This window comes from Mytilus trossulus, chromosome 4, assembly GCF_036588685.1.
Source record: "Mytilus trossulus isolate FHL-02 chromosome 4, PNRI_Mtr1.1.1.hap1, whole genome shotgun sequence".
In the NCBI taxonomy this organism is placed as follows: domain Eukaryota; kingdom Metazoa; phylum Mollusca; class Bivalvia; order Mytilida; family Mytilidae; genus Mytilus; species Mytilus trossulus.
Genome location: NC_086376.1, coordinates 93,672,728 through 93,695,984, shown reverse-complemented (window position 1 = coordinate 93,695,984; position 23,257 = coordinate 93,672,728). Strand labels below are relative to the sequence as shown.

General features: G+C 32.1%; 1 protein-coding gene across 7 annotated transcripts in view; it reads left to right on the top strand.

Annotated features, from left to right (window-relative positions):
* Positions 1–18,898: 18,898 nt before the first annotated feature.
* The window catches only part of LOC134716353 (tetratricopeptide repeat protein 24-like), an 85,793-nt gene continuing 81,434 nt past the window's right edge, over positions 18,899–23,257 (top strand). For all 7 annotated transcript variants that reach the window (XM_063579308.1, XM_063579310.1, XM_063579309.1 and 4 more), the window contains exon 1: positions 18,899–19,033. The gene's annotated coding sequence lies outside the window, so the exon portion shown is untranslated. The remainder of the gene's footprint in view (positions 19,034–23,257) is intronic.

The window sequence follows — 23,257 nt, the reverse complement described above, 5'->3', positions numbered from 1 at the left end:
TTCAGCAGAAATAACGAATCCTCGGATTTTTTAATTATTTATTTTTTATTTTCACCGGAGTAGGAATAATTGAAATGGAACATTATTATGTGTAAATAATTTAAACAGTGGACTGACAAGTATATACACTTATAAGATTTTAACGAATATTCTTGAGGAAAGCCGGGATGCATGATCATAAGAAGAGATAAAAGTACTTTAAATCGACACGTTAATGCAATATAGGTTTACTTAAAAGAGAATTTCACCACGATATCCATAAAAAAACAATCAAGGTACTAAGAGCCGCTGTCGTGTAAACCCAAAACCATGTAACAGAATATTACTAGAGGTTTCCTTATTCTTAAAAGAATTTGATTTATGTATCGGACTTGACTGCCAAGGGTATAATGGTTACTAGCACGCAAACATTGGTAATGCATTCTTCATAGGGTACCAGTGGTGTTCCAAATGAATAAAGAAGCTAGAAAAGGGTGGCAGACCCTGATACTAGAAATGTCAGCTTTGTATAACAACAAAAAATACATGAAAATGCGGCAAACCTTTACACAAAATGCAGTAAAGGAATATTTCATTTTTAATGGCTCTTAAGTACATGCATTGAATACGGTTTCTATGCTTTGTTAACTATTACTTAATTTTCTGGAATTTTAAAGCCTTAATTAATAAGCTTTCATCAAAAGATCATACAATCAGAAGTCGCACAAAATTATTTCGGGGTTCCATCTGTGTTTTATATAAAACTTGCCACTAAATACGGGGCGCCGAATGGGACTCTTGTGGTTTTGTACAAAATTCAATTCTGTCATAACAAAATCATTTTTGTCTTACAAAACTATGTGCTACAGACTTGTTTTGTGAGAACTTCAATTTTGTGATGACAAAATTCATTTGTGTAGACAAAATTCATTTTTGTCATGACAAAATTCATTTTTGTAGACAAAATTCATATTTGTCATGACAAAAGTCAATTTTGTCTTAAAGGTATGCAAATATAAACATATTTGCATACAAAATTGACTTTTGTTACCTGATATGGAAATTAAATCATAAAAGTCAATTGTGTACGGTAAGATTCAATTTTGTGAGACAAAATTGACTTTTGTGAAACAAAATTAACTTTTGTGAGACAAAATTGACTTTTGTGAGACAAAATTGACTTTTGTGAGACAAAATTGACTTTTGTGAGACAAAATTCAATTTTGTCATTTTTGTTGAGACAAATTCAATTTTGTCATTTTTGTTGAGACAAAAGTCAATTTTGTTAATTTTGTTGAGACAAAAGTCAATTTTGTAAAATTTGTTGAGACAAAAGTCAATTTTGTTAATTTTGTTGAGACAAAAGTCAATTTTGTCAATTTTGTTGAGACAAAAGTCAATTTTGTCAATTTTGTTGAGACAAAAGTAAATTTTGTGACGACAAAATTCATTTTTGTGATGACAAAATTCAATTTTGTAACAACAAAATTGACCTTTATGAGACAAAATTGACTTTCGTGAGACAAAATTGACTTTCGTGAGACAAAAATGAATTTTGTTGAGACAAAATTCAATTTTGTTAATTTTGTTGAGACAAAATTAAATTTTGTCAATTTTGTTGAGACAAAATTCAATTTTGTCAATTTTGTTGAGACAAAATTCAATTTTGTTTATTTTGTTGAGACAAAATTCAATTTTGTCAATTTTGTTGAGACAAAATTCAATTTTGTCAATTTTGTTGAGACAAAAGACAATTTTGTCAATTTTGTGTAACAAAAGTCAATTTTGTGTAACAAAGGTAATTTTTGTGTAACAAAAGACAATTTTGTGTAACAAAAGACAATTTTGTGTAACAAAAGTCGATTTTGTATGCAAATTAGTTCACAGAAACCAAACTAAACTAATTTGAATACAAAATTGACTTTTGTCGCTCAATTTTCAAATTAGGTAACAAAAGTGACGTCTGTGTAACAAAAATGAATTTTGTCATGACAAAAGTGACTTTTGTCCGCTGATAGATAATTTTGTATGACAAAATTTCAAATTTGTAGTATGATACAAATTTTGTTAAACTGAACTCATTTTTGTTGAACAAAAGTCACTTTTGTCCGTACAAAATTGAATTTTGAGTACAAAACCACAAGAGTCCCATTCGGCGCCCCGTACTAAAATGTGTGGGTTTGTTTTTTAAAATATGAAATAGTTGTCTCCCTTTTAGCAGATTCGCTGTTTTATTGAAAAAGAAATGTGTATGCAGCCATACCAGCAGGTCAACAACTAAACTCAATGTTTTGTCGAAATGCTTAAAGTTTTACTTCTAAACCTAACTTATCAGTACTTTTGTTCCTATGAAGTGCATAAGTGTGGAATCCGGAAGGGTGGATCATGTAGATCTGGAAAATTTGAAATTGAATATTATTGAAAAAACCTACATAAAATGATATATAGGCAATTTGCATATTAAAGAAATAGCAGTAGTTTCCATTTCCCATGTTTACCTTTATTATAACATACTGCGTGGTCTTCATTAATGGAAATGCTGCCGTTCCATATAAAAAAAAAAAGCTATTGCAGCACACTGCGTGCACTTGGAAATGTTTTGCTTGACTAGATAATTGTTGCATTTTTTAAACAAATATATGCAGGGAAATGTATGAATGACAATGTGTTATTCCGTTATTGTATATAAAGTATAGGTTTACAGAGGTTGATGAACTGAGATGTCAATGTTAAGCAAGCTGTTAAGTTTGTTTGGTAGCATCTGATCAGTCTGTAAGATTACTGTGACAGCTGCTCAGGAACTGACAGTCAAAAATATAACAGGTTGTCTCCATTTAAAAAAAAAGTAAAGTTTTGGGCCAATATTAATGCTACCTTTGTTAATTCGTGGTAAACAATAATTCGTAAATAAAAATATTAACCAAATATTCTTATTAAAAATTGAAGGAATGCTCATTTATTGTCCCTTTTTTATATATATAAAACTTAGAACTCGGTTTTGATGGTAAAAGTATTTTCCAACTACTTAAGCAAGCGATAGATTTTTTTGTGTTGGGAGAACTTTTATCTTGTAACGGCAGAATGTGTTTTTTGAACTTTCTGACAGTTTAAAATAACTATAAACGCTCAAACACTGTCTAAATCATGTTAGTTAGGTCAAAGCATGATAACATATTTTGAACAAATTAAAAAATGAGTGTGTTTAATAAACATCAATGTGACAGCTACCTAACAACTGATAACGAAATCAAATATAAAAAGATCTAGAAATTATTACAGCCTTCTCAGTTGGAGTTTCATGTTGAAGTGTGTGCGTAAAAAGCCTCCGCTTTCTTGGACTGGAGTACTGGAATGATAGAAAAGAATGATAGCTGTTCGTCAAATTACGTAATTTAAAGAAACAAATTCAAAATCTTATTAAATTAATATTATGTAAACCTATTAGGTTTTAGGGTGGCAGACTTCTTTTTTTAGAATACGATGGGCGTGTAATGGTGCAATGAGATGTGAACGTATTAAATCTTAGTTCAAAAATTATTCAAAATCCAACAAAATTGCTTTCTAACTCGCAATGCATTACCACTTTACCTGTATATTGCTATCAATTTTTTGATTACTTACGTATTGATATACCTGCTGGGTATTGGTGAAGAATTCAATACATGTATGCACACATAATGTAGGAGGACTTTTATTGTCATATATTGATGTCATACAATATGTCATTTTAAATGCTGGGTAAATGTGCATATGCATTGTTAATTCGTGTATATATGTGTCGTGTATATAGGTATACGTTCCCACTGTGTGACAATTGTGTAAATATAAAGTAACTTAAAATAGAAGAAATTCCAATAGAGATCAATAAAGACACATTTTCAAACAGAACTTTAAAAAAACAAATAAATTACTTTTGTGTTTTACTTGCTAATAAAGCAGCCAACACCATAGTTGTACTATACCGAAATTCTCAAAAGTTCAATTGTACACATTTCATAATCAAATCACCATAGTAACCATAAAAGTAGGTTAATAAAAGTATCAAATATTTTTGGAATGTTGAAATATCTTAAAAGGTCTTTGATACGTCCACAGGAATTTCATTATACATGGTTTTTTTTTTTTGGGGGGTTGAAAATCGTGATTTGTTTACTCTATTTATTACACTTTATCACGTATTACGTGAACAGAAAAAAAAATCGTTTGACAAGATAACGGTAATCTTGTCAAACGAAACGAAAACTTTTCTGTTCAGTCAAAGGGTATTCCAGTTGTTACTATGTCTAAGTGGTCATTTTGTTGGGTTTTTCAGAAGAGACCTTTCAAATATTTTAAATGTGAACTGATTGGACATGCACAGATATATGTATACAGCAATTGGAGTATTGCCATTAATTCTTCGCTTGATAATATTGAGTTTCGTTTTGGAGATGGTATGGGCATGTCTAAGTTCCCTTTTTGTTGATGAGGTCGAACTGTTTTTGTTTGTAAAAAAAATGCTGTTATCTACGAAAATCTCTTTTTAGAATACAGTCATCTGTAACTCAAGCTTGCTTACAGTAACTAAGAGCATTCTTTGAATCAGTGTGATTTTTTTAAATTCATTTTGTATTGGTATTTATAATTATACCCTTTTCATTGAGTTAGGTGATTTGTCTGATATTTGTTGTATTGCTTGTATATAATGCTCGGGTTTAACAGGGTTGATGTTTCGAGAAATTCAGCAAACGGTTCACGTGTCTGTCAAAACTTACAAATCGCAAATGTTATAAATTGTGATTGAAAGTTGATTTTTATAATGTTTCTCTATTAAACCCATTCAATTTTTAGATACGGGGTCATACTTTAAAGGCACTGCCTAGATTTGTAGGCAGTATATGTTATGTTGAACTCTATATGTTTTCATTTTCATTGGGTTGCTGTATCGTATACACATTGGTACACATTCCACATCTATTTATTTTCGCATGTCATTTAATAAACTAATACTTTGAACGTGATAAAATTTAAAATATATAATATGCATTTATACTTTGATTAAATAACCGTGTCGAAAACTATTTTGATAAGAAATGTTTGTTCACATAACGGATAATTCAAGGGAAAGAAAAACAACGGTTAAGACTTTTCTGTTAATTCAATAATGTATTATTTTATCCATCAATGAGCACACAGACCTGATGGCTTCATAAAACTAGACGGGGTGTCATGATGACTTTTTCTTAGGCAACATCAGTTGTTATTTTCTATTACCGTTGTTCTTTTAATCCAACAACTTTATTTGAATTTTATTGCAAAGTTAAAACATCGAGATTGTATCTTTTAATTTATATTATACTTGACGACACGAGAAAAAAAGTTTTTCGTTCACAAATTGGCTGGTTTTTTTTTATTGTTGTTTAATAAGTGCTGTGAATGCCGTCATGTAGAACGGACACTACTTATATTTTATTTTTTGTTTTATTTTAATATGCACCACAAAGCAGAAAGCACACACCAAGAGGATTTCAAATATCTTATGTGTACTAATATTTGTGTTGACTTGCATTGTCGGCCTAATATTCATTAGAGATGACCAAGATGATTGGTTTATAAAAATACGGTCACCTAGGTTTGTGCTATGTTCCAGTCAAACCATCCAAAGGGCAATGTCCGGTTTGCTGTTAGAGATGTATAAGTACCCTTATCATTCATTCAGATATGTGATGTGAAATTATGTGCCTCGTATATGGAATCTGTAGGTAAAAGAATCCTTGTTCACATTTTTTTTTTAGGAGGTGTCCGTAGATGGCAAGTTGCAAGATACATTTCTGCTCTTTTTCAACATACTTTCTTTTTCTAGGGACAGTACACATATATCACCTAACTATATACTCGAATTTAACTATTGGATTTATTGTTTAAATGTTCTCATTCTGGGTATGCATGAAATATTTGCCACTGGACTTGAATGTCAATTAATCTCGAGACAGAAAAATATGACTTTGATGCATTTTATTATAAAAACTTTTTTCATTTGGAATTAACAATCTCGGTGGTTTTGTTGTATCATGCTTGTTTTACCTTATGAATTATTCTGAGTGTTGATTTTAAACACCAAACCCTCACCCACCCATAAATAGTGTTTACAGAACTTATATTATAAACCAACGGACTGATGTAGCATGGTTTTATGCCGTCTTTTAATTGATTGTATCTATGACTAACAGTGCAATAAAACATACTTTTAAATATCTATAATTTAGATATCAATTCAATTGGAACTTTTTTTATATTTTGATAATTAATTTAGTAGTGATCCCCAATGAAAAATATTTTTTGAATAATATTTATAAGTATAAAGCCAAGACATAATTGAAATATTAATCTGAATTGAAATGCGTTGGAGAAAGGTAGTAGAGACTATCCATGACAGTGATTAATTTAACTCTAGGGAGAACTAGAATAAGTACACCTAGAAGTACATGGACCCGGAAAATTGAAGGAGTAGTTATGTATTTTCCAAAGAACATATGTGGGCGTGCATTTATTTCCAAAAGTTGTAAGAATTTTCATTTACTGAACAATGTGTCATCCTTATCAAGTTCAGATTAAAACAAGTTTTGAACTGATCTTAAATTTAAAACTTGGAAAATAAAGGTATAAGTTAGTATAAGATCTGGACGGTAAACATAAAGTGTAAATTCCCTTATTAACGCTTTACCCCACAGCTTCCAATGAATTATAAATATATTTATAAAAAGACACTTCTACGTCTGAAATATAGAGAAGTAAATAAGATGTAACCTGTGGTCTATCTTTTTAATTGTTCTCTTTTCTGTTGAAATTACTTTTCAAAAGAACCTAAGTCTAATACTATCATTTAGAATATAGATACGTATAAACTACGTACCAATTCATTGTTTCTACTTGCTGTTTTGAAAAATAAGAATAGTTATGCTGGCGGTGATAAGGTGCTATTTCCGTATATTGAACTGAAACACAAAGTTCTGGAAAAACAATAACACATGTTTCGAAGTATAAACATACGGGATGTCATTGTTACAAGTTAATAATATGTAAATGAGGGTTCGTCATCTAATATATATCTTGTTATAGTTTTATATAAAATCTTTCTATTCAAATTCATATCTTCTCCTTTCAAGAGTTGGCACTTGTTAGTCATAAAATTTCCTTATTTGTGCAAGATAAAGCTATTTTGTTCTGTATTACTCTGGTTTCAACACAACCAGCGCGGGTTTACCTATCAAAAGTATTTCAAAGAATTGTTTTCTTAGTCACTTAAAATATCGTGATTTTAATGGAATTTGAAAATATAATGTGAGGAAATGATCGTGTTTAAAGAACATTAACTGACTGTATAATCAGTCAACAAATATTATACGCTTGAAAATGGATTCAGTTTTCTGTGTTTTCTTTGGTAATCCGGCATTATGATTGCAATTTTTCATCCTAACGCTGGGATTTACTGAAGAGAACAACCGAAAGAACTCAATCACAGTAAATCGGGGGAAGCTGTGGTGTGTTAATTTTTCATCCTAGCGCTGGGATTTACTGAAGAGAATCACCGAAAGAACTCAATCACAGTAAATCGGGGAGAGCTGTGGTATGTCAGTTACTATAATGCGCATGAGCCAGGTGAGTATATACACTTTACATGTCATAATTGATGAAATGTAAACACGACTTTTAGTTATCTGTTTAGTTTGGGTGCTGTTTCATTGACTCCATTTTTTATTTATATTTCGTCGAGGTATAGAAACAAAAGGAATTACAATGTTTAATTATTTTTTTTCGCGTTCTTTGTACAAAAAGATATATCTGTCTAAGTTTGAAACTTATCTTATCTTTGTTTTTTTGGTACAAAATTTGAAAACAGCGTATGAACGGAAAATGGTTAAATGTGAATAAGAATGAAACAAGTACATGTAGAGAATGATTCCAAGTTTAACAATAGCGCTGATAATTATGTTTTGAATCCAAAAAAAAAAATACATCATCCAGGAATTCATTGGAATAAGAAATGATATGTTTATCGAGTCGTGTCATGTGAAAACTCGTACAAATCCGACTAGTAAAAGCGTAGTTCATAAGCATAATTATCATCTTCATGATGCTGGAATAATGGCTGCTGGACGTCCATCGCCCAATTCACTGCAATCATTCTTATACACTAAGGTATACATATATGTATTACATGTAATTTGTATAATCACTGGGGTAAAGCTGATGACCGTAACTGCATTCACGGTCATCCCAAGATGTCGGATGAAAAATTAGGTCAGTATTTTTTATTGTCTGTTAAGGTGTTTCTACATCCTTTTCTTTACAAAGCATACTTTGATACGATGTAAATTTATAAAAGATTCACACGGAAGTCACAAATCTCTACCGAGGAACGTGTATAAAACGGGAATTTTGATTTGAAAAATTCGCTAGGATGACCGTAAATCGTAATCGAGATGACCGTAACAGGATTGGCGATTCATAACAAGGCTGACCGTAATTGGTTAAAAGATGACCGTAAATTGTTAAGGATGACCGTAATTTATAAAGAATGACTAAATTTAAAAGGATTACCGTCAATTGAAAGAAATACCGTCTCGTTTATTGTATAGAAAGGTATATACTATGAAAATAAGAGCGCGGGGCTTTGCCCCATGCTCTTATTTTCATAGTATATACCTTTCTATACAATATCCAATTTAGCACATATTTACAACTTGAGTAATCTTGTAATTAGTCTATTGATTTGGTTTGGCTGACTATCTGTAGCTCATTTACATAGTTTTGTAAATCTACTCACTATCATCATTGTAAGATATTGACTTCAGAATGAAAGATTGTAGTTGCTGGTGTACAATGTAAGTATGTTTATTGGTATATTTGTATAAAGCTGTGTTTTACTATATACATGATAAATTTCAAAACACATAGATAGTTTGTAGACCTGGATGCTTCATACTTTGTATATAGATGCCACATGTTACGAAGTTTCCGTCAGTCACATGTCCAATGTCCTTGACCTCATTTTCATGGTTCAGTGACTACTTGAAAAAAAGTTAAGATTTTTTGTAATGTTAAATTCTCTCTTATTATTAGTAATTGGATAACTATATTTGGTATGTGCGTACCTTGCAAGGTCCTCATGCCCGTCAGACAGATCATGGATCAGTGAACAAGGTTAAGTTTTGGTGGTCAAGTCCATATCTCAGATACTACAAGCAATAGGTCTAGTATATTCGGTGTATGGAAGGACTGTAAGGTGTACCTGTCCAACTGTCAGGTGTCATCTAACCTTGACCTCATTTTCATGGTTCAGTGGTTATAGTTAAGTTTTTGTGTTTTGGTCTGTTTTTCTTATACTATATGCAATAGGTCTTCTATATTTGGTGTATGGAATGATTGTAAGGTGTACATGTCTAGCAGACAGGTGTCATCTGACCTTGACCTCATTTTCATGGTTCAGTGGTCAAAGTTGTTTTTGAGTTTTGGTCTATTTCTCTAATACTTTATGCATTAGGTCAACTATATTTGCATGGTGTATGGAAATATTTTATTATCTATATGTCTGTTCAAAGGTTTTATTTGACCGTGACCTCATTTTCACGGCTTATTGCTCAGTGTTAAGTTCTTGTGTTTTGGTCTGTTTTTCTGAATTTATAAGCAATATGCAACTATATTTGTTGTATTGAAGAATTGTTAGCTGTACATGTTAGCCTGGAATGGTTCATCTGACCTTGACCTCATTTTCATGGTTCATTGATAAATGTTTTGTTTTCTTGGTTATTGTTGAGTTTATGTGACAGTTGTAATAAAGCTTTATATTTGGTCTATCAACATATTAATATCTATGATTAATAAAGAAGCGAGACATTTCAGCGTGTGCACTCTTGTAATTTAAATGGACACTATAGACAATAGACACCTGCAAACAATAGGTGAATTTAACTGTGTAACTGAGTGGACCGTATCAAATGAAACTCGTATGTCTGGTTTTTTTTTGGTTTTTTTTGCTATCTTCTGCATATTTAAAAAAAAATGCAACTCAAAAACCAGGTAAGTTAGTTTTTTTTTCTCAAACATAGACTTGATATAACTTTTACATATCTAAAGGTCCTGCCATGCTTTAAGGTTTATGTACCCTTCTGTAGCCATTTTTGTACGAATTTCTTAAACATCAATTGTATCAAAACTACAGATATAATGAATAATAGATACAGTCCATTTTAAACATATACTATAGGGGAAAACTTGATGCAAAGCATTATTATTTACTGTTGCCTAGCATTTGATTTCTATGATGACTTTTTTGTGCTGGTGATTATTTTTTACAAAAAGTTCTAACCAACCTGTAAATTTCAAAATACCTCGTGCAGAGTAACTAAAGTCGAGCACACCCTAAAAGGTGTACATGATTTGGTCCATATTTTTATTTGTTCTAACCAATAACTACATTTTAAATAAACTTGTTTTAAGGAAATCAATGCTAGCACTGCATGCAATAATCCTATTTATTGCATAGCAATATAATATTTCCCATAGAAAGTAACCAAACGTTAGTGTACAATAAATTCCAATATTGCACTAGTGCAATAAATCTTCAAAATTCATGATGTCATCTAGGACAAAATCTTAGTTTAAACCAATTTTTACTTTCAAATATTATATTGCTATACAATAAAAGGGTTATTGCATGAATATTGGGGAATATTGTCCCTTGTAGAACATATATTGCACTCGCAAGCTCGTGCAATATAAATTTCTACTCGGGACAATATTCCCCAATATTCATGCAATAACCCTAAAATCTATCGGTCATCAAATTGCCAAATATGTTAGAACAAGGATAAAGGCTGTGGATTTTCTATAAAATTTCCATATGTTTAGCATTGAAGCAACACAAGGGTACATAATCCTTAATACTTTCCTAGATGCATCAGTTTGTCTGTTCTCTTAATAGATATGTGTGTGTAAAAACGGCCATATTTTTCAATTCATTCAGATGAACCTTAAACATTATGAATATCCGGTAATTGAGCCCATGTGTATGGTTTCAGAGGAGCAGAATAAAATCTTGATATATAAAAAAAACAATTCTGTTTTCTGTTTATATAATTTACCAGGCTCCCCTTTAAAATTCGCTATTTATACAAGACTATTTTAGGATCTATTTTGCTGGAGCTCACCTTCACTAGTTTGGTCGGAGTATTTTAAAAACATGTTCTTCTAAATTTATATTTGGCTTATAACCTTTTCCTAACATCATTTTAAGTTTTGTGACTTCAACTCCGAAATGTACGGACCGATATGCAGTATGACCAGTGTTTTCATCCAAAACTTTCTTCCTAAAACTAAATGTTTGTGGACCAACATGATTGTCTATAGTGTGCATGCATTAAAATGCTGTCTACATCAGATAAGGCAAACTTGCAAAGTGGAAAATTGATAACACATGTACGTATCTGAAATAAATAAAAAAAAAACATCTGCAAAGGTAGTTGAAACGATATAATATAAATGGCTGTACATCCATTGCCTTTTTGGCATATTTAAAAAGCTTTATTTATTATATAAAATTAATAGGAATCTCAGAAATAAAAAAAATCTTTTGGCTTGTAGTTGGATGCTACATTTGACGAACCATGTATTTGAAGCACGTCTTATTTTTGTCTACCTTTATGATAATGTTGTCTTATAAATACGTCTTACACCAACACGATTAATATCATTAATTATTTGATACAAAAAAGGTAATACAAATACGGATATTTCTTAGAAATTACGGTTATACTATGAAAGTTACGGTCATCCTTTATAAATTACGGTCATCCTTTCGAAATTACGGTCATCATTTTACCAATCACGGTCATCCTTATTATATGTTACGGTCATCTTGAAAATATTTTAAAGATGATTTACGGTCATCTTAGCGAATTTTTCAAATCCAATTTCCCGTTCTATACACGTTCCTCGGTAGAGATTTGTGACTTCCGTGTGAATCTTTTATAAATTTACATCGTACCAATGTATGCTTTGTAAAGAAAATGATGTAGAAACACCTTAACAGACAATACAAATACTGACCTAATTTTTCGTCCGACATCTTGGGATGACCGTGAATGCAGTTACGGTCATCAGCTTTACCCCAGTGATAATAGGTTACTAAGTCGACATGCCATTTGTTAAGTTAACAGTTCAGTTCAGTTTCTTGTATATTCCTCCATTAAATGTGGAGCACTACCCAAAGGGTATAGTTTGAGCAACTATTTACACCTTAAAACATAGGGAAACAATAAATTAAATTATATACAGATGACTGAATTAGGTTATAATGATCACTAAATAATAGATATCATAATTAATTCATAGGATTGTCATCATAAAGTTTTTAAAAAATATATAATAATTTATATGTGCTAGGGTGTAGGAAAGTGTTAAAAGAAACAACAACTGCATATACATGTATTTACAAGAATTAAAATGGTCAAAAGTTTAAAATTACTTATAATCATAGCTGAGAGTGCTATACATATATCAGTAATAGTAATGAAAATTTCCTGTAAGACTTATGTAAAGTGGTTGGGGTTTGGACAAAAATTAAGGTATAATATATACAAAAATTTTCTTTACAGTTTAATTTCTATATGGAGATCTTGTCATTACTCTTTTTAAATTATAACTGATATCTTACAATTTTAAAGTGAGGATTTATTTTTAAAAACTAATAAGCCGTAAAATAGTTCGGATGGTATACTATTTGTAAGTAACAATTTTAAGTAGTTTACTTATACTGTACTTGTGATCAGGTTTTTTATCCTTTTTGTGCGCAGCAAGTGCATCTCATAACACATATTTCTAGCCAGAGTTTCAATGTTTTCATACACAGTTGGGTAACAGTTTATGTCCTTGCTAGTACAGTCTATTATGAGCTGCAGTAAATTCCCTTGTTGTTTGATCTTCTTGTATGTTGACGTATCAATTTCATCCATTGTCTGTTCGATTTTTGAGCAGTATTTAGATCTTATTTGCTCTAGTTCTTTGCAGTGTAGAATAAAATGTTCTAGATCTTCATTTTCCTGTTCGCAAATTGTACACATAGGGTTAACTTTTGGATCGAACTTAGCTCTTTTGGCTTGGAATATGTACGTTTGAGTACTTATTCTTGCTTTTATTTCTCCTGCCTTTACATCTTTACTATTGTTTTTTACACTTTTCCATATATTGTGAGCTTCATTTAATGGATTGTTCTGTATCTCTATGTATTTAAGTGATGTTTTTTCCATTTTTTCATTATGACATTCATTTTTCCAGTATTCCTTGATCTTTATTCCTACTAGTCTTTTCCATTCCATTTTATTCAGTGGATTTTCTATGTAGTAGCTACTGGATTTCAAATTGTATTTTGAAAGAGTTTTTTCTACTCTGTTGATAAAGTCTTTTCCTCTTTGGTCTGAGAATACTATTTGTCGGCGCAGAATTTCACATTCTATGGTTCCTGGATTTCGAACAATATTCATGAAGAAGGTAAGTACATTTTTGTCTAATGTGATGGCAATAGGTTCTGCTCCTACCAGGGTATATACAGCCATATTTGCTGTATTATTTGGAAGTCCTTGAATTTGTCGGAGGATTTTTCTCTCTGCCAGTTCTAGCATATCCTTTTCTTTTGCAAGTAAGTTCATCACCTCAAGTCCGTATATGCTTCTTGGTACTGCATATGTTCTCCATAGCTTGTATGCAACCATGGGTGAGAATCCCCTTCTGACATGTAACCCAGCTCCAAGAAGGCTGTATATTGTTGCCCTTCCGGTTCTTATTCTTTCTGAGATATTTGCACGGTTTTGCTCGTTTCTTTTGATACCTAGATGTTTGGTTTCATTGGTTATATTGATGTCATTGTCTTCAAATTTCAACGTTGATATGTTTGAGCCTTTTGCATTGTATAGAACCGCTTCAGATTTAGTTGGATTGATTTTGACTAGATCTCTGCTCGTATGGTGTTGTACGATGTCTAATATTCCTTGTGCATCTGCAGTACTATTTGCCAGGACAGCAATGTCATCGGCACATGTTGGTGCAGGGACTTGTATATCACCAATACATGCTCCAAGTCCACTTTTTAATATGCTATCAAGTATGACGTTGTTGTAGCATTTATATAGCGTTGTAGATAGTTTTGCACCTTGTTGAATTCCTTGTAGAACCATGACATCTTCTGTACATTGCCCTTCCCATTTAACCTTGATGCTCATTCCTTTATACAAGTTTCTCAGTAATATCCAGAGTTTTCCTTTTATTCCATAATGGTACAGTTTGTTGAATAGTATTTCATGGTTTAGCTTGTCAAATGCCTTTTCTGCGTCAAGAGTTACTAAGATCAGCAGTATCTTTAATTTCTGACTTTCTTCGATTGCTTCTGATGTGAGGAATGCTGCACATAGTGATGATACTCCTTCTGTAAAGCCTCTTTGCAGGGAGTTTTGTATGTTGTTAAATACAGAGTCAACTCTATCCTTCAATATACTTTGTAATATTTTTGCAAAGGTTTTAGTTACAGTTATTCCTCTATAGCTAGATGGTAATGTTTTGTCTTTTTCTTTCTTTAAGATTGGTGTTAGAATCCCTGTCTTTAGGAAGATTGGTACATCCAAATAGGTTAAGATTAAATTTAGCAGATGTACTATAAAGGGAGTTAACTCTTCCATCCCATGTTTGTAGTGTTCTGCCGAAATTCCATCTTCATCGGGTGCTTTTCCTGCTTTAAGTTTTTCTATAGCTTTATTTACTTCCTTTACATTAACAAGATCTATGCCTTGACCTTTTTCCCTTTCTATGGATTCTATTATATTGTTTTGTATCTCTACTAGCTCTAGTTTTTCAGTGTCAAAATTTTCCTCTATTGTTGGAGTAGCTAGTTGTTGGAAATGTTCCTGCCAAATGTTCATTATGCTTGGTCCATCTTCTGCAGTCTTTTCGTTTAGTTTCAGTATCTTGGTATTAATAAGTGGTGTTTTTCTTTGCATGTTGATAAGCTTGTAAAAAAGTTTTGTATCTGAGTTTGAAGCTTTCATAATTTTTCCCGCTGTTGATTCTCTCTGCGAGGCATAAGCTTGTCTTTGTGCTTTTCGAAGTATTCTCTTTGCAGCTGTCATTTTGATTTTGAGCTCATTACTTCTTTCTTGAGGTGCTCCATGTTGCCTCCAAACTTTAAATGCATTTTTTGATTGCTTTGATGCCTTATCTATTTGTTCATTCCATATCGCCTTTCCCTTTGATTTGATTTTGATTTTTCTTCTATACTTTGGGATTGCTGCTTCTCCGGCTTTATGTAGCAGTTTTTCTAGATTTTTTATATCTTTCTCAATAATTCCTTTTGATTTTTGCATGAGTTTTGGAAGTTCTTTGTTGATGACTTCCTTATAAATTTGATGGTCGCAGTCAGTCCATTTAGGTTTTGCTATGATAGTTGTTGCTTTTTCCCTGACTTTTTTCAGTTGGCTGTTCAGTGTCAAGATAACAGGTACATGGTCCGAGGTATTCTCTGGGTCAGTATCAAGGACATCAATTTGTCTGATTTTGTTGATGATTTCAGAGTTACTTTTGAAGAGGAAGTAATCAATTTGTCCTTTCGACATACCATTCTGGTGATAAAATGTCTCTTTTACTGGGCATTTCTCAGTTTTTATGGTGAGTAAGGGGAATGTTGAATTAGTAAAGTTTTTGGTAATCCGGCTTTATGTTGTGGAAAACATTCAGCATATTGCTTGTGGTTACCATGGAGTTTACTGACGCTCGTGAGCATTTCTATGTACCAGTATTATTGTTTTATGATAATAGTATTGATAACCAAAAAATCAGCGAAGAAATTGAAGCATACAGAAATGGAGAACCTCCACCCAAGGACCATACCTGAAACTTACGTATTTTGATTTGTCAGTTATGTTTTTTGCTGGGCTCGGTGCGGTTGTTCTACTTAATATGTACTTTATACTGCGCTTACGTATCCTGTTGAGGTGACCTGCTTGCCAATGATAGCAGTTATACATTTCTTGATTGTTTTCATTTAAGCACTGTAATAGATTATATTTTGTGCTTATTGGTTGCAAGTGTTTCAGATAAACATAATGTTTGTCATGATTAATTAATATAAAAAAATAACAAATACCTGAGCAAGCAATGAAGAAAAGGTGTGAGTGTTTACTTTTATAGGAAAATTGCATGACAAAATTTCATTAGTACCGAATATTAAAATTGCGAGATAACGATTAACGATTCATTCTGGAAATTGCTTCACGTGACAGTCTTACGCGATGAAAAATCAGATCATAAATGGTTATTTAAAACATTAAAGAGTCTTTGAAGTGTAATATTGAAATATTATATAAAAAAAATTATAGTAAAGAGAGTCTATCTAGTCGATTTTCTAAACGAACATTTTTAAATGATTTAAAAGTCCATGATTGGCAGGATGATCAATGTTCCCTTCAATGTTAATGTTAAACTTCTTATTTTTCTTCTTCTTCTGAAGAACTGATAAAAACTACATACCGGGGTTTTTGTATATCTGCAATCGAGCTACACAAATTGTTGAATTTAACTGAGTTTCTCACTTATGATTTTGAAGTGCAATCTAAAGCTTTGCATAATTAATAAAATTGAGAATGGAAATGGGGAATGTGTCAAAGAGACAACACGATCATAGAAAAAAAACAACAGCAGAAGGTCCCCAACAGTTCTTCAATGTAGCAACCGCCGGAGGCAACCTTCAGCTGGCCCCTAAACAAATATATACTAGTTCAGTGATAATGAACGCCATACTAATTTCCAAATTGTACACAAGAAACTAAAATTGAAATAATACAAGACTAACAAAGGCCAATACCTTTTTTACAATCCATACGAGCCCCGTATGGATAATAAAAAAAAGGTATAATGGATTGTTGAGACTTGATATATGTCTATACATTATAGAAAATTGTAAATATAGGTAAAGGAAAAACACATTTTTTTGTAGGCCCCCAAAAAGGGGGTCCATGCACCAAATACATACCTGTGATTAAAACTATTTGCGTGATGTCAGATGAATTTGTGCATGGAGAAAGCTGGTGTGAGCTGTTCTCTGAAAGTGTCGACTGTGGCGACAGCGACTGTATACGCATTGACAATAAATTCCATTGAGTTATGGTGTATGGGAAAAATGAATATTTATATGTATCTCTTTTGGTTTAAATGTGTCTAAAAGTATAATTATGGTTTTTGCGGGTTCTACTGTCTGATGGTATGAGATGGTTTAGCTGCGATTGATGTACTATTTTGTAGAACATTATTAGTCTAGTGCGTGTTCCTCTTTCGTATAGAGTGGGCCAGTTTAGTGAATTTATCATATCTGTCGGACTACTGATGTTATGATACCTGTTACAGATCTAGACCTATCTGACAGCTCGCCTTATGACCATCTTGAATTTAGAGGTTTGTTCAACTGTGTGAGGGTCCCATATTCCAGTTTAGGACGGATTATTGCCAGATATGCCTGAGTTTTGATGTTCTGACATGATGATTTTTAGTTTCTTTTTAAAAGAATCCCAGACTGATGTGTTGCCATTAGGCTATGATGTTGTCTGTATGTTTTGACTATTTTAGGTTTGCTTGAAGTGTAATGCCCAGATATTTAGCCGAAGAGACAAGTTTAAGTTTGTGATTGTGGAGGATATGATCATTTTTTAACAAGTTTTTTTTCTTTTTTGAGACTAAGGACTGGGCATTCACCCAATACAGTCGATGCTGTATGTCGGGTATGGGGTACAAACCTATCAATGGCGGAATGAAATGATTAGGGAGCTACCATTTGATATTTAGGGGGGGGGGGGCTAGGAGGAAATTTGAAAAAATAGGCAGGACAGGAGTTTTGAGTAAAAAAAAAAGGCAGGATGAGACACTTGCAAAAAAAAAAGTCAGGACGACAATTTAGGTAAAAAAATCAGGATGAACTAAAAAAAAAATAGGCAGGACGGAACAGAGCGAAAAATAAAAAGGCAGGACAGAGATTACAGCTAATAAAAATGCAGGACAAAATTTTTCATCCCCCCCCCCATAAAAATCAAATGGTAGCTCCCTTATGTTGGATACGACTTCATTAAACATGTTTGCTACTTAGAACAAAGGTACATGTATATATATTAAATCAATCCGGCGTTTTTCATGATATTTCCTATACCTATATATAAACCAGTGTCTTTTGTTTGTCAATGATGGTTGAAAGATCTCAAAACTGCAGTAGATCAGGAACACAAAATATCGTTCCCATAGCATGTGTCCTGAACTAGAGGATTCGGCAATAAAAAAAAGTATATCTAAAACTATACAGTATATAACCATTTAACTTCACTGAGGGGTTGGGGATGTAGGCCTATCTTTTTTCTGATTCAGATTTTTTTTCGTGCGAACAAAGTTATGATTTACATTGTTGAAGCTATCAGTCAAAATATTTACTGAGCACTATAAACATGATAAGGTATGGGGGGAAATCTGCATTCAGAATATTTTATAATCAAATTGGGGATCAGAAATGAAAGATTTTTTTTTTGAGGGGGGGGGGGGGGACATACACACACCCCTTTTAAAAAAAGTAAATTGGTCTTTCCCTTACAATCAAAATTGATAATACAGACGCCTAGACCAGGAACCTATATATAGATAAACTGTTCCCAAATTAGACGGACTCGATCAGCCCTTATTCTAATTTCACCTGCATGATCCAGCATATAATATTTTAGCAGCAAATTATTATACCTTTTTAAAATCTGACATAATCTAATGAGAAAAACAATACTCTCTGTAGATTAGACTACATGGACTAGCTGAAAAACATATTTTAGACAGGTAATAGAAAAGTACGTTTATATTGTACCAAGATCAACAAGCACTTTTCGAGAGAAGAACTCTTTTGTGTTAGAGTTGCCAAGGGACGATGTAAACATATGGAGGTCGTTTGATTGCTTTATCTCGGAAAGACATATTATTTTGCAACGGTAGCTTTTAAATATTTATTGTGGTAGGTGAACACGGTGTGATTTGCAAGATTATGATAAGATATATTAATAAGTTTTCACAGGAAAGCTAAATAAGTGGGAAAGAAACGTAATTTCAAGGGAAGGTAGACAAGGCAGCTGGTTTACTCGACCTACAACAAACTCGGACCATAGCGATCTCGGACTTTTGTTATTTATAATTAAAAATAATAGGAAAATGATCTTGAATTCTGTTGTGTTCTTCACTTTTTGTTTTATTATTTCTTATAAATGTTTATTTTTTTAAACTATACTGAACTAAAAGGGCCATATTTGGTACCGTATCTGGATGATTCGTTCCAACTCCGATTCATCCCAACAAATTCGTCCCAAATTGCTTGGACAATTCGTTCCAACTTTTTCCAAAACTTGTCAGTTCGTTCCAACTTATTCAAGAACAGTATTAAACAATAATAATCATTTGCATAGCCTTATTATTTCAATTTATAATGCTGTACTTATATATATAATGTAAATAAATACTTAGCTTTAAAAGAAATCTATGATTTATTAATTGGGAAGAAAGGACGTTGGGTATGATATATTGGTAATAATTAACTCGAATAATTCAAGCCCTTTCCGTGTTCGATTTTCTCCCACACGAGGGCTTGAACTCCTTATGATCATTGGCCGCATCGCCTGCTCTCTGTGAGAGAGAGCCAATCGGCGGCGATCAGGATAATGAATCTGCGCAACTGTCTTGTAATTGTCTTACCAAACACGTGTGTTCAATTAACACAAATCCGACTCCTTATGATCATTGGCCGCATCACCTGCTCTCTGTGAGAGAGAGCCAATCGGCGGCGATCAGGATAATGAGTCTGCGCAACTGTCTTGTAATTGTCTTACCAAACACGTGTGTTCAATTAACACAAATCCGATAATAATTTATTAACATCAATTAACATCAGTTAACATCATTTAACATCATTTAACATCAATTAACATCTGGAACTCCTCCTTCCTAAGCTGCCAATTTAAATCAAAATTCCCATATTGCATAGTGGCGTGAATTTTCTGGTTGACGGTCTTGATCGAAGAGGACGTTCAGGCGTTAATGTAGCCTTCGTAGATCAGCGGAAAATAACGACTGAATTATTCGGGTTAGGTAATAATTAATTATTAAGTATTTCATGACAATTTAATATTTTAAAAATGAACAAAGTACTAACTAGTGTTATTTTCAAAGAATTCGTTATCATTATAATTGATTATTGTATTCCAATGATGTGCGCATAATAGTTGTTTATGCAGTCATTGCACTAAGCTTGGGTCATAGCTTGGGTCCCAAATGCTTGTTAATAATAAGTAAAGCCATACCACACAAATTGACAAGAAATTGATGATTTTTTGCCGTGAACTATAGGTTGATTTACACAAAAACAGTGATATACGGACATAAACAGTGAAAGAAAGTTGGAACAAATTGTTTAGACTGATTGAAAAACGATCTATAAAAAAAAATGACAAGGAATTCACAATTTTTGCCATGAACAGTGGGTTTTTGGTTGATTTACACAAATTCAGTGATTTACGAACACAAACATTATAATAAAGTTGGAACAAATTGTTAAATCTGATTAATAATGAACTAAATCAGTTGGAACAAATTGTTAAATATGATTAATAATGAACTAAATCAGTTGGTACGAATTGACAATTGACTTGGTACGAATTGTCCAAATCTGGAACGAACTGGTTTGGAACGAATCGGACTTGGAACGAATTGACTAGCATTCCCATATTTTACCAAAAAGATTCAAACATAGTCGTTGATCCTACAAAATTTCAAAAACATGAAAATAATATATACATAATCAAAAAATAAATAATAATGCATACACAATCCTTAAATTAACTTCCTCTTTCAATTCAGACAGTCTGAACACGGCGTAAAGCAGAACAAACTCAAAAATTGTCAATATGTCTAATTCATAATCATTGTTTGCAATACTTATTATGGATGACCAACTATGTGATTAATAGGTATATGGATGATTCATTCCAGCTCCTATTCGTCCCAAAGAATTTGTCCCAAGTTGCTTGGTCAGTTCATTCCAACTTATTAAAAAACTGGTCATGCAGTTCTTTCCAACTTATTCAAGAACTTTTAGTCTTTAGACAATATTAACCATTTAAATAGCGTTATTATTATAAATTTTGATGCTCTACTTATATAAAATGTATATAAATACTTATCTAAAATAAATCTATGGTTTATTTATTGGGAGGAAAGATATATTGGGCATGATATATTGATATTATTAAGATAAGTATTTCATGACAATTCAATATTTATTAAATTTGAATAAAGTACTAACTATAAGATTTTACTCAAGTAACTTCCAAGAAAGATAAAAAAAAAAAAGTATGGGCTTGAAGGAGTGAAATTATAATACATATTTTTGATAGCGGTCAACTAATCTTTCAAACCAATGAAAAGAAATTGAAACATCGATGTTCTAAAAGATTCCTAATTCCATATATTATTTTTATATTCCATCATGGAATCTTCGTGTGTTTTGGTGTTCATCGTTTTGTTCTTAAATACTAAAGGATTTGACCTGAAACTTATTTTTTATTGCATAAGACATTTAGATTATCCGGAAATATGATACAAGTTGACCGGAAAAGTAAAAAACAAAGACAACCCGGCCAAAAAATGTATGACTAAATAAACAAATATTGTACACATAAATCTGTGTTTTTTTTTAAATCGAACCATTACAGCCTTCATAGTTATTATTGAAAAACGATCTTTTATATGAAATAAATTGCAGCGAGATTAAACGTTTTAATGGTACCAAACCTTCTCTCTTTTTCTGAAATAATAGCATAACAGCACAACATAGAAAACCAATATATCAATTGGAAGGCTTAACTCAATCAAAAAACGTAAATTAACACTCTATGAACAAATTAATTAGATATGCGATACCTGAATGCAAATGCACAGTTAATAAAATATTATGGACAAACATGCAAGGCCAAAAAGCAAACAAACAAAAAGTTACAAGTTAGTCTACAAAAATATAGTCTACATTATAAAAAAAAGTTGGAACAAATTGTTAAGTCTGATTAATAATGATCTAAATCAGTTAGAACAAATTGCTAAGTCTGATTAATAATAAACTAAATCAGTTGGAACGAATTGACTATTGACTTGGTACATGTAGGAATTGTCCAAATCTGGAACGAACTGGCTTGGAAACGAATCAGACTTGGAACGAATTGACTAGCATTCGATTAATACCATATGCCTTAACCATTTATTAATGATGAGTTTGTGGTAATAAAGTATTTGTAAACTATTTCAGTTATTTTATATATTCTGTGTTCAATTTTATTATCTGTGAAATTCATTTTGATTACATGTACATGTACATTTATGCACCTGTTCTTAGTCAGGAGCTCAGTGGTTGTTGTTTGTTGGTGTTGTTCATAGGTGTTTCTTTTTTTATAAAGATTAAACCATTGGTTTTCCTGTCTGAATTGTTTTACACTAGTCATACTGGGGCCCTTTATTGCTTACTTTTCGGAGTGAGCCAAGGCTCAAGAGTCAAGTCCATGTTGAAGGCCATACATTGACCTATAATTGTTAACTCTTTTTGCATTGTTACTTAGATGTAGAGTTGTCTCATTGTCAATCATAACACATCTGTTTATTTACATGTAATAATGTACATTGTATATGTATGACAAGTAATTTTCACTTACAATTTTTACTCTGTCTTATGGGTGAGTATCAAAAGGGAAGCTATTGCAAATGATTTTTATAAAGTCACAATTTATATAAAAATAAGAAGATTAGGTAGGATTGTTACTAAAGTATCTATATAGGTCATTGTACAGTCTTTAACAGTAGCAAAAAACATGGAAAAAGTAATTTCTTATAGAAGGCACCAACATTACAATAAGTAAAACATTATTCAATTGAGAATACAAATGGCCTGGTGCTTCTGCTTTTGTGCAAAATCTATAAATGAAAATGCTTATGATAGACGACACCAAACATCAACCACTGAATTACAGGCTCCTCACTTGGAACAGGCTCATACAGAATGTGGGGGGATTTAACATGTTTGTAACCCCTCAAGTGTCTCACTATCCTGGGACAGTGATGAAGCAACACTAAATAAAATTAAAAACTAATTGTAACAATCAGTTGAAATCCGTTTGAATCATGAGATCGACCCAAAGAACAAAAA